Here is a 17,309-nt window from a genome sequence, read left to right as displayed (position 1 = left end):
AGGTGACAAAAAGTAAAGTTATAAAACTCACAGATTGTGTAGTTGTCTATATCATCAATATGGAATCAGTAGAATGTAAGTAGATCTTTGCGTGATCTTTGCGATCATTTTTTTATAAAATTCTATAATCCATCATTTGAAAATTACTGTATATCAAGAAACCAGATCAAAGTGTTGAACAACGCTTACAATATTAACAATATTAACATTGTTATTAAATCATCCTTGCTTATTGATAAAATAATTTAATAGTGATTTTACATATCCTGGCTACCGCATAATCTCTTTGTCGTTGTTATAGACTTACATTTTATGTAAAAACTAGAGCATGTGGTTTAATAATTACCTATTTTTGGAACGGCTTACACTCAACTTGTTCCCAATTTTATATGGAACTAATAAACTGTCAAAATTGGCATATCGTCCAGTAAATATCGGTAATGAACATCAAAATAGACACTCGATATTAGTTTCTAATAGGATTTCATAAATAAAAGGAAAGGACAACAATAAACCTACAATAAAAATGCAAGCAAGCATAGTGACATAGCCCTTAATCAAATTCTTATTTGGGCTGGGTTGATTTGGATTAAATTAAACTTAAAGGGTTCAGCAAACTCACAGTTTTCTGTCAAAGTTTAAATTTTCCTATCGAATTCCCATTTTTCGTTCATTTCAGAATAACATTAAATACATCTGAAATATCACTCATTCGTTCTGAAAGATTAAAGATCATTAATTTTGATTGAAAAGCAATTGCACATCACACCTTTGGGAATCAATCGAATATATTGGTTTTATTTGGAGTTTTAATTTTTTATAATCAGAACATATCCTTACCGAATAATTGACAAATCAGAAGAAAGCAACTGAATAAGAAATAAATAAGAATTAGTAAACAAAGTACGCTTAATAATGAATGTATCTGGCAACATGGCCAGGAACACCAACCAAGTCCAACTTTCTACGAAAGTGTTGAAACATAATATTTTTGTATATCCCCGTTTGGGTTATCGTTTATTTGAATTTAAGTTAGTTTTTGTTTAACACGTGCGAGGTGGGGATGTAAATTTGTGAGGTCCTGCGAGTCTGGTTTTGATTTGGTTTTCCACATTGGTTTGTGACACCAGACTCGAGTGACCTCTTGGGAACCTACAACATTTTTTTGTAAGCTGTTTGTCCTTGTGCTCAGGTTTGTCATAATTAAGTTTGTATTTTTAATTAATTGTTAACTTTTGCATTTTATTGAGAGTGTGGTTAATAAACCAGTTTTCTTTTGGAATTTTAACATTTAATTCATCCACCTTATCCCGAAACCACATTCCACGGAATTTTCCGCAAGAGTGTTTCTCAGAACATATTGCTACATTGCTTTCAGCAGTAGTGGCACCATCTTTTCAACCGAAATATATATCTAACTTATCCAAAGTCGTAACGGTATCCTCAAGCAATACCATTAAGTAATGCCATCATGTCTCCCCACATTCACAAACAATCTCCCCCACAACAGGGATGTTCATTACCTTCACTGATGGTTAAAGTAATTTTTACTAATACATTGCTTTTCTACGTTGACATGCTCAACTTAAGCCTAAATTAACTTTTTCACTACCTTACTCAACACCAAAGTGAGCGGTCTTTACACCTTGGCATAATATGTATTTCGACTTACATCCTTCAGCAACATTGTTATTTTCAACTATTTTAAACACAAATAGTTCTGACAGTCTTTTAATGATTTCCAATCTTATTCTATCAATGCCAAGAGCCTGCTAGTCTTGAATATTCCTCACCGCCTCCCCCATCATAATTTACATAGGAAATCATCACATCTATAATATGTAATGTTGTTCCGATAAATACAAGCAGTTCTGGGGTTGTCAACTTCTTCCACGTTCCAATTCTTGATCGTTTTGTTTTGTTACTACAGTAATAATTCGCATAACTATTTTACTTTCTGAAGCAGCTATTTGCCAATGATTTTCATTGCTTTAAATTTCTGTTGCTAACTAATTGCATTTATTTCATGCGGTACGAGTTGTTTAGATACCACCAATAACATATTAATGTAAGCTAAGATATGCACTTAATTGACTATACATTAAACTATATGAGTTTAAAAAATTAGTTTCATTACTTAAATCATTAAGAAATCAAAGCAATAAAGCAAACTCACATAATGACGCATTCAATAGACGTGTTTATGTGCTTTCGACAACGATAATGTTAAAGTGCGAGAATTTTTATTATGTTGAGTGTATTTTATTTTCAATATAGATCTCAAAAAAAGATAAAAATCTCAGCAAAAAAATCGTGTTGCTAACGCCCCGAGGAACCCAATCGAAGGGTAGCCAAAAGGGTCGTTCAATAAACGCCATTTAGGCGAGATATTATCAATATTTTATGTGGCGCCAGGCCTCTTTTCTTTTCACCCCGTAATACAACGGTGCACAGACGACTACGTCGATCGAACCCTCCCTGTACTTGATTTTACTTGAAATCACTTTTCATTTCATTGTCAATCAAACGTAAAATACCATAAGAGATTTTCAATTCAACATTTTATAAGAAATAAACTCGTAAAAAATAAGTAATTATTTATAAAAAATAGATTTATAAGAACAAAAATCTTTTTACTTGTTAATAAAGTATACAATAGCACTCAATTAAGAGTTTAAGAAGCGTGTCCAAATGGCGGTTACCGCAAAAGGCACCACAAAGACGATCTCTTCCAGTTTACGACGCCTGCCGCTAACATTTATGTCGTATCATATGGTAGCGGCAACAACGATTCACTCTGTAAGCTCGTTGTTTTTGTATTCTTTTTACATAGTATGGAGCTCAGTTTCACCGAAAAGATAAGTTGCGACAGTGAGATTTTTTGTTGAAATGTTTATCTATCTCATGTTAACATTTAACTATAAAAAACTTCATTTTTCATTAAAATTAGTTTATTTTTTTATGTTGTTATCAACGAACAGAAAGGGTTTAAACGTTTGCAGCCATTTCCTCTCTAGAAGCGGTGTAGTTTGTAGTGTAACGGAAGTATAAATAGAACTGGATGTTCTTTCCGGAATAGATAAGGTTAAAATTGAGGAAATCGTTAAAATATACAATGTACCCGAGTTAATCCTAGAAAATGTTTCAACCAACTAAAATATAAACTATAAATAAATTGATGTTTAAGTTCTTGTAAACTACCGGTGGTCTTTAGTTAGATGATCTTATACAAACCACTGGACTGTGTCTTCTCTGTTATCTACGTTGCTAAGTTGGTGGGGTGTAATAAGCAAGGGAATTGGTTAATATCCGGCTTAGACATTAAACCGAGACCTCGACTGCCTCAGATTGTCGTAGTCGTTGGGGTTGACGTTATTAGCAAGTAGAGCGCCCTCCTTCCCAGGTCAATTAGTAATCCAGAGGCGACGTAAATCATAATCACGGTCGTCCAGATTGGGATTCCAAACGGAAATTAGGTCCCTAAACGCTGCGATTTTTATCTAATTCTTAAATATACTGTTTTCATTATACCGTGTTGGTTAACAGAACGTTTTCTAAAGACCCTCCCGCTGCTGTTAAACATAAAGACACGTGTCGGTGGATGTTCAATGGCAACAACCGTCCTCGTTGAACATTAACCGTTCATGTTAGCCGGCAATGTAAACCCCCGTGGGTTTACATTGAAACGCAAACCAGCTGTTTGCACAATGGATAGGTTCTATTGTACGCGAACAGATTTGTGTATGTTTTTAATAACGCTGATAAAATAAAATCAATTTTTATCGCTAATACAAAATTTGTTGTTATTTTATTTATGTAACAATAATCCGGCGATAAAATTCCGAGTTAAGAAAAGGTATACACCTATAATAGGCTGATCGGTTTACCTCTTGGTGGCCATCCGGGACCTCCGATATTGATCAATAATGCGGTTATAAATCGCGCGTTGGCCTTTTAAACGGTGACCAGGATGACAGGGACATTGTGGTTATATTTACGGTTTCCTCGTGCGGGGGATGAGTCGCTTTATTCGTGTTTTCAGTCATATTATTCTTCTATACATCATTTCGCCCACGCCCATGAAGAGTTCGCATGCCATTATCTGTTTACGTGTGCTCGCTCACATATGGCAATGAAGTCTCTTTTTTATTATTTTTTTTAGTTTTCTCGGTATCGAAGACGACCGCCCAGGGTCATATCTGTAAACACGAAACTTGTTATTGATATTTAATATTGAACGCGGTGGGGACGCTGCTTTGGCTTTAATTTATTCATACCGCACTGATATCGAATTACATTTAAAATGTTGTTGTGTTATTACAGTATTCAAGAAAGTTGTTGATTCGTCACCGATAAAATGAGAAATACACTACATACTATAGTTACATTGTCCATATTTACATTCGACACACGTGTAAACGAGTTCGATGCCACCTTGTGTGGAACTACTAATATGTAAAAGCTGCCATGACAAGAAATCACCTGGACATCAATTGCAAATAGCACACGAATAACAAGAGTGGCAAGATCGGACAGGTGCGCTGTTTCTTGCAAAGGTTCTGTATGGTGTGGGCGTGATTATGCAAATGTTCAGTAGCAACAGATGGCGACAACATTTCACTCCTTTCTTACCGTTAAGTAACGAAAAAAAATGTCTTGTTCTTTCTCTTATAAAAATAATCTAAAAAAATTCAAAATTAATTAATTCAAAATAAACGAATATTGTCAGGTTCATCTCAACTTTCTCTTCTTATCTACTTTTACAGTTAATCAATGCAAATCCGATAAGTTTCAGAATAAAATCCCGCCTCTATTGTGTTTTGATGGTTGATGTTAGAGGACTCGTTGATCTTGTCCATAAATTCTGTTGTAACTAGAATTTTAAATGTTTCTTCTAAGGATAAGTTTTAAAAGTTAAAAAAGAAATAATTCGTTAAAGAGAGGCACGGCACGCGATTAATTGTAAACAAGTCGCCGTAGAGTCGAGCAGCTCGCCCATTAATCTCGAAGACATAAAGCCTCTTTCATGCGTTAATTTCCATGTTGTGAGCAATCTGCACGCGGTATGCGAGATTCTCTGCGAGTTTGCTGCCGTAGTAATTACGGCAGAGTGTGGGCATTCGGATCTGCACCGTTCCATCTACGACAGTCACACTTCACTTTAACCATCTTTTTCCCCCTTTTTCTCTGATACCACCACAGCGAAAACTAAATATTCTTTCTTCTCTCGTCAGGTCTTTAAAAAAAGGGCCACGTATCATTAACGGCACGCGAAAAGAACTCATGGAAACCTCTTAATGAAGAGAGGATTCTGGAGCCCTTATACTCTGTGAGTAAGGGAGAAATTATCCTCCAATTTAATAGCGTACGGTTGACTGGATTGCAAACACGAACCGACGTATAATTGGATTATTTGGGGTAGTATTGACTTTTGAATGGGAGTAGATGAAGTCTACTCAATTTTATACCAGCATTTTTTAATCGCAAAATTTTATCCCATCTATGTGAAATAAATTATTTATCATAACTGAACACATTCTAATATTACTATTATAGGTTTAAAACAGCTAAAATTATTACCGTTTTCGTGGTTAGTTAAAGTTGTGTATTTTAAAGACCTCTTACTTCGAAATTACCTTTAAAAAGTTCCAACAGTTACTAGTATAAAAGCTCCATTTCTGATGTATAAAACTTATCGTTAACTTTGAGTTGTGTTTTATGAACTTACTTTATTAGTTTTTTTTTATTAGTCGAAATTGCATTCGTCTATGTTAGGTTTCTTTTGAACGCCCCTTGCAGTTAATACTACAAAATTATAATTGAGTCTATAATATCGGAGTTAAAAGCTTTGACAAAGTTGACAAGCAAGCAACTAAAAAGCAATATTAGATATCAATTATAGTGCAGCTTTAATCTTATTTGTAATTTCTTTAGTTTTCACAATGGAAAATGTAGATGCAAAAAGAAAGAAATAGTAAATTAGTTAGATAGTAAATAAAAAGACTTAGAAAACCTAGGTGTAGATATCCTCAAATTACGTTTATGCCTAATATTAATTAAATTTTCCATAAACAATACTTTCGAAGTTTTTGAAATTTAACACCAATGGATACTATCAAGGAAAAAATAGAAAACAACGTTGACTTAGTTAAAATTGGATAAAACCAGAATACAGTAAAGTTGTATCTTAAGTTCTTGCTTCAAAACATATCTTTTCTATAGTATCTTTCGTTATATTATCTGAAAGGATGTTGGTGATTATGTTCGCTCTTCTTATAGTTCTTTTCGGTCTTTGTAATTTTTTTTTTCAGCATTTTTCTCATCCGTAAATCATTTTTATCCAAACACGTTAATTACTGTATGACTGCATGTAGATCTCTGTATATTCCAAGACTTTCTGTTAGTTTCCATAGTTGATTAAGATCTTCATGTACCTTTTCGATTCTTTTATTCCAGATTTAATCTTAGATTGCTTTTATATCTTAATCAATCAATAGTTTCAATTAGTTTTCATTCTGATTTCTATGCCGCATTTAACTTGAGACTACTTTTGTGTTTATTTCCATTTTACATACATGGTTCAAACAATGTTTGATTACTACACTTCAACTACAGTTATTCTTTTTTCTGACATTTTCGTACAGGACACAAATTCTTTTTCTTTGGCTTCACTTATTGAAACTTTGTCTTCACAACAACATTCCTTTTTTCGCCTAATCCTATCGCCGGAAATTCGTAATTTCTTCCCTGTTGTTGTTATTTTTTGCCAATATGACTCGTCTTGATATATGAATGCGCTTTCAGAGTATCATTTAAGTAGCTCTTTGTGTATCAACCCTACATTGAAGTGCTACCGAATTAGTGTGCATATTTCGTTCGACTCATGAAACGATTACAAAACGATTTTTAGATTTTAATACATAAACAATGAACAGTACATTCGAATGATAGCTGGTTTTAAAATTTTATACTTCAATGTTTACAACATACTAATACAAAGGTATTCTTACCCCAGAATATTTAAGAATATATTATTGTATTCTAACAAATTACCATTGGCACTACTTAATGAATAAAGCAAAGGCATTCCTTCATGCATGTTGCTGTAATCATCGAGTGACGATGCAGCATTTGTTATAAACACTTCATGTGAATCAGCATCTAAATCATCTGATCTTTCATGTGAAAAAGGTTAGAGGCTTCATCATTTAATGTTGACGCTAGGAGGACCTATCTTGTATACGAATCCGGTTCTTTCTTAATTGATCTTGCAGTACAACTTATTTTGACATACGAACCTATGTTAGAGACGTTTTTCTTTGATTCAGTAATAAACATTTCTCATTTCATTGCCTCTTGACTATTCTTTTACGGAATGTTAAATTACAAACTAACCCAAGTTGTCCTTCTTATGTTACAATGTTGTGCTTGAATATTTTGGCTTTCCTTACATCCAAATATTCTTTGCCTTTCAGTTGAAAAACTGTATCTTTATTTATTTTTCACTCACTTGCATCTGGTGTCCTCTTTCCTTCTATCATTTATGTTATCATATCCAACGTGCGATAATGCAACACTGGTTCTAGATACTAATAATTTAGCCTCAGGTTCATTATTTTTGTGCGACATGAAATGCCAAATTATTACTAATAGATAAAAATTGAGAAATCAGCATTTGTGTTAATGAAGCATCTGTTATATTCAACTCAACACGTTAATTTTGTACTGCTTTTTTTATTCCACATTCTTTTCTGCATAGTTAAAATATTTTCTCATAATAAAATTAATTATTCTATTATTCTGAAGAGACTATTTACCAATATATAACACTGACGGTCGTCAACCTCACATAACGCTTTCAAATACACGGTAGATTTGGAAGTATATACTCCGTAGGTTGTAATTGTTTCACAACACAATTGACGATTAACGATTACTGTTTGTTGATCTATTTGAAGTCGTACTACGTCCGCAATAACTTCTCAATGTTAACAATGATGAAAGTAATCGTTTTATAGAATTGTTGCTGGTGATCATGCTTACTACAACAACTTAAAATTGAAATTGTGATTAAAAATTAAAATTAGAATACTAGAAGGTTAAAAACTGTCTGTGTAACTCCATATCAATTTAAATATTTTGTACTTGTAGGTTCTTAAACTGTTACTTGAGATTTTTCTGAACAACACATTAAGGAAATGTAGTTTTTAGGTTTTCTTTTTTTAATTTTGTATGTACAATCCGTTAAAAATAAACTTGACAGATGCGGAATGAAGACTTTATCTCCGTTCCTGGCACCATGTTTACCAAAAAGACAAATATTTACTTCTTCTTTTAGAGGATACCACCGCTGCGGTGTCGAAACGCGTCAAACACGTTGTAACAGGACGTAACGGAATCAAAAAAATTAAAAAAGAAGAAAGGAAAAATATCAACCCATTAAATTTGATTTAATATTTAACTTTTTTTATCTTTCTTTAGACGTGCAACATTTATTAAAATTGCGTGTAGCAACTCACGCAGGTAATTAGCGATTCAGTAGGGAAAGGCTGACTTCCCCCCAAGCCTTTTCCTCTCACATTACATGCGCGGATGTGTTCATATTTCACGTCCACGCGCCAATAACTATTCATACAAAAGTCCTAGAGGTGTTATGGGAAAAGTTGACTCATAAATTTGCGACCGCTCTGACCGTACCTGTGGGGAACTCCTTCGGCTGAAACTTTTCTCGACCGTAGTTTGTAAAAGCCGAGGCGTTAAAGAAGTTGGCGTCCCCCTTTGAGTGGGTTCGTCACCCCGTGTTACCAACTTTCACGCGCTAAAAACCCTTAACTCGATAACTACTTATTGAAAATAATTTAATGTGCTCTTCTCAAAGTTTTCTTCTCATCTTGGTTGTTTTCTTCCTCACCTGTCTGTTGTCTTATCTCTTTTGTACACATCGATGATCTTAATTGGTTAGGTTGGGTTAACTCGAAAAGTTTATTCTCTTTACTTTAGGTCTTTTATGTTCAAGTTGGATCGATCGTTCAAAATATACATATCTCCTTAGCGACAGTTCCATAAGTCATATTGATGGCCTCAGCAGAGCACGCTATTCAGATCACATAATCGTATTGGTGCTGCAAGGGACACATATTGAATTTACCGCGTTTGATAAATATGCATGACGATATACGGACACGGTCTTGGTATATCGATTGGCGTCTAGATGGCTTTACACGTCTATCACGTAGACACCGTACAAGAAACTGATACTAAAATGGTGTTCCGATACATTGTTTTAAAGTAAATTTAATCTTTTTTGTTTGGTCTGGGCCCTACGGGAAGGATTAAAAAACAAATCGATATTACAAGGTATAAACATGATGACGGAACCCCCAGTTGGTCGTATCGACCATCCCAAGAGCGGTAATGGCATTTTTGCATGCAAACTTATCGATCGCAGTCTGAGTGAGTGGCGACACACGTGCGCCGCCAGAATAATCAACCCCGTTCGGCATTATCAAAGAAATTACTCTGCCATTGTTTCCTTTCGGTGTCTGTACGATTTGATGAATATTCCGATGGCGTCTTTGAGAGTTAGTCTCATCAGACAGCTGCAGCTACATAACAACGAATTCAATTCAAATTTATAGACAAGAATCGTTTTTTTAATTTATAAATTGTTAAGTGACAAAACAAATTTTTAAAGGGACCATAAAACATGATTGGTACAATATTTACTCCAAACCGTTTACCCATGCACACACACCTCATTATTCCCCAAGCATTCTCGTTTTACGGTCGCTATTTCGCCATTCCATTTTCTATAAAGTCGATTTTCACCCTCTTATTTTATAGCGTCGACCGACGCGTCATCTATTATCGGCCCAGGGCACGTAGTGTACAAATTGAAAAATTCAATTTTCTACACTATAAACTTTGGCCAGAATGCAAAACGTTTACATACCCTATACTTACATCGAAACAGAACGACTCAAGAAATGGGACTGTTAGTTAATACATTAAAAAAAAATTTGTATGGCTATAATTTTAAGTCAAAAATACAAGCAAAACACAGAAAATGATAGAGAGAAAACTTTTAGTGGATGCAGCTGTACGTGTTTGGAACGATACATAATATAAAGTGAAGGGTTCTATTTACGAGATGGCACCTCGAGTACTAGTTCACAAAGTGTGTATTTTTCATGCTCGTATATTTCATCTTTATCCCACACTGGCTCATAAAATAATTCAACCTAAGAATACTAGCCATATATAGACTTGAATCGCGTTGTTTATTATTATTGATCCAAAGAAATTTACTGCATTAAAAATTTTATTTGTTGTCTAAATGACAAAAAGGATTTCTGCGTAAATCAACTTTAAAGAATTATATATTCAAAATTTTAAATTATGTATTTATTGAGTTGAAAATTTCAAAGTTAATTACATCATTTGTGGTTCGCTCAATTCACTTCCATGTGACCGAATCTGAAATGACATCGAAGGTTTCAGAACTCCCTAATAGTCGTCCGAAGTAAGGGTTTCAACTACCCATGCGGATCGATACTATTCATTACGTCTTCGGACCCGAGTGGGCCCTTATATTGAGACGTGTAAACTGACCGTTATTGACTTTCGGGTGATATTGGCCCTTATAACTGCGTTTCCTGCCATTTGGCTGGCTCAAGATATGTCCTGCGACGGCCGTGTAATGGTCGTTCGCTTGGATCTCTCAAAATTTTCCACCAGGCGAAAAGTCTCGCCTGGCAAATGGACCATATCGCGCACTGTGTTCGGCCGTTTCGTAAATTTGTGTCTCGTCGTCGTCGTTGGTTTCTTTTCTTGTTACAGTGGAGTCGTATCGCGACGAGTCGCCTCGTTTTCTGATGGGATTTTAATGAGACCGCCCCGAGAATCTTCGTATACCACTACGTCGTATCTTCTTAGATAAGAATGTAATCAAGGGGTGTGAACTTGATGGCGCAAAATTTATAATTTTGTAAATGCAATTTAATTAGTTTGAATAGATTTTCTTTTTTGTAACAAAATGGAAAATAAAGGAATAATGTACGTTTTCTTTAGAGAGGAATTAAAATTTAGACAGTTTTATTAAATAAATATAATTTGCTTTTTTTGATAACGTTTTAGTACATAATGACATTTTTTGACAAATAATAACTTAACCGGTGGTTTATTACTAGTAAAATTTTTAGTAGATTGCTAACCATTTGATGAGCAATAATAGCTATTTAAGAAATTTTACAAAATCAAAAAACAAGAAAAGTGTAAAAGTTGCACAAAACAATTTTTTGGAATGTTAAATGGAATGTTATTCCAAAGGTGTTTTATATGATTGTGTACATTTCATGATTCACTATTTTGCTCAAAGCTACATATCAGTATTCACACGAGGCTAAAAAAATGTGTTGAAACAATGTAAATATACAAAAAACGAGAGAATAGAGGCTTTAGTCTACAATGCATGTGACCAAATAGCACATGGCGTGTGGCAGGAAACAAATATTAATGACCTTGGTGTTATAAAAAGTGTTGCCCTTCAAGGAATTATTAAAAGTGATTTGAAACAAAGATTAATCACTCATATGTTAACTTAGATTACCGATGATTTTGGCCAACACATGTATCTAAACATAGTTGAAGTAATTACTAAAAATCAGATTTCTTGAGAAGCATGTTTGTTAGAGCAGCCATGCAAAATTTGCCTCAACGTTCTTCAACCATAAGTCATTATTTTCTACCCTCAGTCGTCGCATATCAGCAGGTAAAACATTATATTTCGGTTATTTATTTCGGAAAAGTAGCTTTTCGAATGTAGCCATACCTCATCATACGGTAACTTTCGCATAATAAAGAGGTTGATCGTGAATTTGTTTCAGTTGCTCGGTAGCCTAGTACCGCATATTTTGTTTATTCACATATTCTCACAAATGGAAATGCGTCTCATCATACATTACTAAATTATTTAAAACATTATTCTTGCTACTGCTTCTCGTGCTCATTCTACGTTCTCTTGTTACCCACAGTTTTTACAGAACCAACATATTCATTCCGTACACTTCCATGATTACGAAACCTTGTATCTCCAACAAAATTGTGTTGCACTGTTATTGAAGTGCAACGATAATTGCACTTCTATAACACACTCCGATACAAAAGCTACGTTGATTCACTGGCCACGTATGGTTACCTCCATGGCTACTAAACGACATTGAATACGAATAATTAAACCATTGATTCTCTCCTCCACTTCACTGATATTCAAAAAGTGGGTTTAAAAAAATCGTTAATATGCATTACGCAACCCTGTACAAGTTTTCCAAGCGTGCTGTATGTTACCATCAATTTACTGAAAATTCTTTATTGGTAGTCGAATTTATCCTAAAAATTCAAAAGCGCCAAAACCTTTATTTGAGTTCAGGTATAGAATTAATTTAATGGCATTTAACTTGAATGGGACAAATTCAATGCCCAATATAACATGGCTAATGACATATTTAGGCAGTCAGAAAATATGAAATTACAGTTTCATATTTATGTTATTAAATGTCGAAAAAACATCAATGAACCCCGCTCATTTCGAGTGTGCTGGAGTGTTTAAAAAGAGTTCATTGATCAGTTCGTTTCTTGGGTGTAGTGTTTCAACAAATACATTAATTTTATATTATATATAAAATACATAAATGCTATTAACATGATGACTGGCTTTCCTTTCGGTTACGAAAATAATAAATTCTTAGTAAGAACTTCCCTGATTTTGAATTTTCTCCGTCTTCAGGTCGTCGGTATAAAACTAAATCTTTTGCTTGCTATAGACATATTTTAAGGTTTAAGTTTAATGTTCTAAGTTGATACCTTGCGTCTTCTTCATCTTCCTCCTTTTTGTTTAGTAATGCAAAAAACTTAGTGCAGAGGTAAGATGTAGTAAGTATATAAAATAATTATTGCAAATAAAATTGTTCTACAGTAAGTTATTTTAGACTTTATCATCTCAAATGCTCACGAAAGGATATGAAAGGACTGATCATGATTACGTCATCTAAATATACTAGACAAAACTTCCAGGTAAAGCTTCTTAGGAAGGTTTTGATTAATCGCTCAAAGGTTGCAAGCCACAAAGTTGCATAATCCAATAAGCATAACCGTGAGTTGCCCATCATATTTAATCCATGTTTGACCCATCATGTTTAATTCCAAAACACCTGGTTCCAACACCCATAAACCACTAGATTGTTTGATGATACTTCTTATTCATGTTGTAAATAATTCTTTTGTCTTCTTCCCCCTCCGCCAAAGGAGATTTCTGTGGTCCCTGCGATCTAAATTGCTACCGAATTAGTCTTGATTATCCGATCACAATTTTATGGCACATAATATTTGTTCGTCTACTTCCCCCTTACTAACCAGGAAGCAACTTTAGTATTGCCACATCAATTCATGTATTTGTTTCAGCTCTGCCTTCTCCTTAGTGATGTCTCACTTGCAAGCTTGTCAACTTTGTCAACAAATACATCAGCATGCTGAAAATCAAACTTAGACTTCCATAACGATTTCACTTTACAGTGTTAGATTCGCATCAGCAACATATAACATACTTTCTTTTAGATGTAACATGAAACCTTGGGTTAACCTTCATTAACACTTTGTAATTACGTAGAAGAAAGAAAGAAATGGAATAGCTTTCGTTAGTAGCTAAGAACTGTAGAACAGCTTCTAATTTAATTAATTGTATTTGCACATCAGCTTATTTGGCGCCATTTTAGTTTGTTATACTGCTACAACATTACTAGCATAGTGTAAACATTTGTTGACAAACATTCTAATTGTATCGCTTTGATCTTACCATATCGTTTGTATACATCCATGAACACGAGGCAAATTAAGGCAGCCATACTCAATGTACGCTTGTGCGTTGGACACAGCGAAATAAAACTTTTCATATTAAAAATGTGATAATGTAAACTACAAAGTAATAAGTTAAGTAAAACTGTATGGGAAATAACATGCAGGTTCTTAAATACCAAAAATTATTGTTATTGCGTGTATAAGAAAAGTCGTGTTGAAATATAAAAATTATATATTTCAAACTTTCATTAAAAAATTGTTTATTATTTTGTTCGTTATTCATTGTTAAAGTTAAACCAAATAAACAAATGATACATACATCACTACAAAGGAGGTTTTAAATGTAATAACTACAGATTTTTGAGATTTGCTGAAATATCAATTAGTCTAGTATAAGAAACTCAACATATTATATTATTGCGCTGTTTCTAAATTATCCTCTTGGAAACAATAGATATTTAAGCTCTTCTCTTCCTGAAGCTTAACATAATTTAATTGACGAAATTTACATTCGATTGAGAGCTACCCATTACTGTTTTAATACATACTCCATTTACTAAGTTTAGGCGTTCAATTACACTATCTACAATGACTATTATTGATTGCTTTGAAACGCATATAAGATTCACGGTAAATAGAGCCTCAAACCCTGTTTGTGATTATGCAAAAAGTGGTACCTAAAAACGCGGTTTGAGATAAAAGAGTAACAATAATGCAAGTAGAACTAATACTAAATCTAACTACAAACAACAATACTTACATAATACTAGTACTCAAATTTAATTAAACAAATATTTTAAGAAACCAAACAGAAAATTTATAGTAAAAAAAGGAACAGATGCAAAGAGTGTATACATTTTGCTAGCTGCAAACTACTAATAGTATACAAAATGCACTGCTTGGTTTTCCTAATTCCCTATATTCATAATATTAAAATAAATTAATTCAAAATAAATATGAGCAAAATTATAAGCTGAGTTGCTTCGAATTTTGAGTTTGTTCATTAGCCTTTTGACATATTTCCATTGCGATCATGGTAATCGATATCAGTCGTGTTTTGCCAAAGTCTTCTAATATACTTCGTTGGTAACTCTGGATGTCAGTCATTATGAACTAGATTCTAAAATACAAAGAACATCATTCAATTAATAGGATTATAAAACTAAAATTTTAAAAAGAAACATATATCATCACGTCAGAATTATAACATTTTATCATTTAAATGATAATATAGGTATAATAACGTTATATATTTTACATAGTTGACATGGGTAGCAATTTTTTTATGTATTCTATCATTTTTCTGTTTTCGTCGTTTGATATGACATGTACCTCCGTTATTTCTGTAACTCTTCCTCTCATTATGTGTAATCATTACTCTATGTAAAAAATTGTTTTTTTGGAATGTGCAAAATTGCGTCATTCTGACATCTGGTAGAATTGTTATCAGTCAGTTGACCTAATACGTTTATATAGTGGTGAGAGCATCAATACCCAGGCTGTAGTGATAACAGACATTATTATTCAATATATACTCTGAAAAAATGTTTCAAAATGCCCTCAAGAAATCAAAGTCAGCGGAGAATATGTAAACAAGTTAAGATACGCAGACGACACAGCCATTATTGTGAGCAGTGCAGAGAGATTGGAACGAATTTTGAATGGCGTGACTAAGGATGAGATACTCTAGGATTTAAAGTAAACATAAATAAAACAAAAGTAATGGCGTGCACACGTATGCCAAATCACTGTATTAATGTTCGTATTATTACTCTACACACACTTGTTGTGTCAGAAACATGATAAAAACAGAAAAGAGAGATATCAAGTAGACTTGATCGAAGATAATGCATATCTATCAAATGAAAAGCTTAATTTAATAACTTCAAAAACTTGATACAGATTAAATAACATTAATAATTGGATATTAAAGAGTCCTGATACACATCAATTCACTCGTGATGAAGACTAGACGCAGATTTAATGGATTCTTGACTTTATACAGATCTGACATAATAGATACATTGTAAAGACTTGATGAAGGGAAGACATGAACATCAGCATCAAACAACTCCATTTGAATGCAAATTGGATAAAGACTTGACGGATGCGTGATGGAAACTTAAAGTAAATTTGATCAAGTCATAATGCATGTATCCAGTCTGACGCATACTGGAGATTTGAAGCAGACACCAAAAACTAGACACAGATTAAATAAGGAGTGATAGAGATTTTGAAGGAATGTTGATATAGAGCTATATGTAGGTTTGATGCATACCCAATAGGAATAACATACAGTTTTGATGCAAATTTAACGGGTTCTTGACTTTTAACAGATCAGACATAATAAAAACATGGTTAAGACTTGATGAAGAAATGATGTGGACATTAACCAGAGTAGTTTGAATTTAAATTAAACTTGATTGAGTCATAATGTATCTATTGAGTCAGTGGTGTACTGGAGATTTGATGCTGACTTCAAAAACTTGATGCAGCTTAATGAAGAGAGTGTGACGTTTTTATGCGGTTTTGAAGGCTATAATACACTTCTGGATGAAGTTTTGATGCAAACCCGATAAAGACATAATGAAGCGTTAATATAATCTTGATGGAGTTTTAATACTATGCAGACTTACAGGAAAAATATGAAGAATTGACGCAGAGAAGATTTGTTGAGTTATACGGAATTGTTTAGATGCAGATGTGGTGAAATCTTGATAAAAGCATAATAGACATTTAAAGTAGGCTTCATCAAAGCATAATGTACGTATTCAGTCATAGATATAATAGAGATATTATGATGCTGATTTCAAAAGCTTAATGTACAATTAATGAAGGCTGTATGGAAACTTGATGCGGTTTTGATGACATCATGATACACTCTTAGATGCAGTTCTGTTATACACCCGGGAGATATGATGGAATATTGATATAGGTTTGATGAATCCTTGATTCTATATAGACTTGACTTAACAGAAAAATATGAAGGCATGACGCAGAGATGAATTGAACTTTATACAAAATTGTCTTGGTGCAGACGTGGCGGAGCTATGATGAAACGGTAATAAACATTTAAAGAAGGTTGTAGCAAGGTATGATGTTTCTACTCAGTCAGAGGTATAATGGAGTTATGATGCAAAATTGAAAAACTTGTAGATTTAATGAAGGCTGTAAGGAGATTTGATGCGCTTTAGGAACGCGCTGAGGACTTGATGCTTGGATGATATAGTCTTTATACGAGTTAATCTAGATGTAGGATGGAGATTTAAAGCAGTATACATGAATTTTATACAATCTTGAAACATATTTTATGCACTCATAGATGTAAATTTGATGCAGATGTAATAGAAAGTTGATTCTGTACAAATTTGACATGAGGGAAATATGAGAACGATATGCTGCATCTTTCCAAAACGTATTGAATATTTTCATGATTTATGTGATATTTGGAAAACATG

Source organism: Onthophagus taurus, chromosome 1, assembly GCF_036711975.1.
Source record: "Onthophagus taurus isolate NC chromosome 1, IU_Otau_3.0, whole genome shotgun sequence".
NCBI classification, from domain to species: Eukaryota; Metazoa; Arthropoda; class Insecta; order Coleoptera; family Scarabaeidae; genus Onthophagus; species Onthophagus taurus.
This window is presented reverse-complemented; position numbering follows the sequence as displayed.